This window comes from Anarrhichthys ocellatus, unplaced genomic scaffold, assembly GCF_004355925.1.
Source record: "Anarrhichthys ocellatus isolate YVR2014 unplaced genomic scaffold, GSC_Weel_1.0 scaffold2195, whole genome shotgun sequence".
In the NCBI taxonomy this organism is placed as follows: Eukaryota; Metazoa; Chordata; class Actinopteri; order Perciformes; family Anarhichadidae; genus Anarrhichthys; species Anarrhichthys ocellatus.
Genome location: NW_022282169.1, coordinates 5,363 through 6,994, shown reverse-complemented (window position 1 = coordinate 6,994; position 1,632 = coordinate 5,363).

Sequence of the window (1,632 nt, the reverse complement as noted above, 5' to 3'; positions counted from 1 at the left end):
CCTTTTCCTGATCTAGAGAAATCAGACCAGTGTTAATACCCAAAGAGCTGCAGACCTCCAAAACATCACCAATGAGGTAGACATTGTCTACCATGCCCTGCAGGGTGGCCTTCAGCTCCTGCACGCTTATGGGCCTGTTGAGCTGCTCATTGGTCTCCTCAGAGACCTGAGGTAGTTCACCATTGAACCCCTCCGTCAGTGCTTCATCCTCCCTGTACTCACTGGTATACAGGGAGGAGGAAAAGCTGACAGCTCGCTTTCTGATCTGGCTTGGTTCCACAACTGGCTGCCCTATGTCATCTAAAAGTCAGTGGATTACCCTCCTCTGTCCACTCTTCTTCTCCAGGCCGAATAAGAAGCTAGAGGGAGTGTCCATCTCTGTGATGGTCTGGAATCGGGACCGGACCAGTGCACCCTGAACTTTAATGTCTAACAGGTTGGCCAAAGCCATTTTTTTTATCTTGAGGACTTCAATATGTCCTCGATCTCCTGTGGACTCCCTTAAACTCTCTAGTTCCACTATATCAGTCTCCAGGTCCTTCATAGATCTGGTGATGTCTCGGGTGACGTTGAAGGTGTGCTGCTGGCAAAGGAGCCTAATCTCAATCTTACCATGGTCCCACCACTGCCTAAGACTGCTGAACTCACTCCTCCTCTGCCTAAAAACACCCCAGAAATAACAAGGACCTCTCTAAAATTCTTATCAAAGGTTAAGACTGAATTAAAATGCCAGTACGCACTTTTAGGTAAAATGTTCCTATTGAACACATTAGATAAAAGCAACGAATGATCTGAAAAACCAGCAGGTACAATACTACACATTTTAAAAATATTAAAATGGTGCTTAAAAAGATAAATACGGTCTAACCTGGCTGAGGAGATCCTACCCTCTCTGAGGTGGGACCATGTGTACTGTCGGCAGTCTGCATGCATCCTCCTCCACACATCCACCAGGCCATGAGAATGGACTAGCTGCCTCAGAGCGTGCTGTGAAGCTGGATGTGGCTCTGCGTGGTTGCGGTCTACAGCTGCATCTTCAGTACAGTTAAAACGCCCCCCAAGAATAAAGAATCCTCCGAGGCACAGCAATTTAAAACATCATTAACTTTTTGTAAAAACAGCTTCGGTTGTTGGAGCATACACATTGATACAAACAGCAGTAAAAATGTCAAACCGTGCTTTAACTAAAAACAACCTCCCCTCCATGATGTGCTTGACCTCCAGTGAGACTGGAGTAAAGGACCTGGAGAAGAGGAAGCCCACTCCTCCACTGAGGTTTGCGTTGTGACTTAAGAGGACTTCCCCTCCCCACTCCCTCCTCCAGTCGGCCTCATTGGTGATGTCGCTGTGTTTTTCCTGTAGGAAGAGAACATCAATACCTTTCATTTTTTAATTCATAAATAGATGCTCTCTTCTTAACATTTCTGGCTCCATTTACATTCAAGCTTCCTACTTTAAAAGTATCCATTGAGAGTAAAAACAAAAGTAAAAACCAAGAAATTAATTAAAACATGGAGGTTTGGCCATCACCATCGTTAATTATTCTTTTAACTTTCAGCATAAGTTTCTTCAGTGCAAACCTCCTGCTCAGTGAGGCTCCTCCCTCTGGCTCAGTGAGGCTCCTCCCTCTGG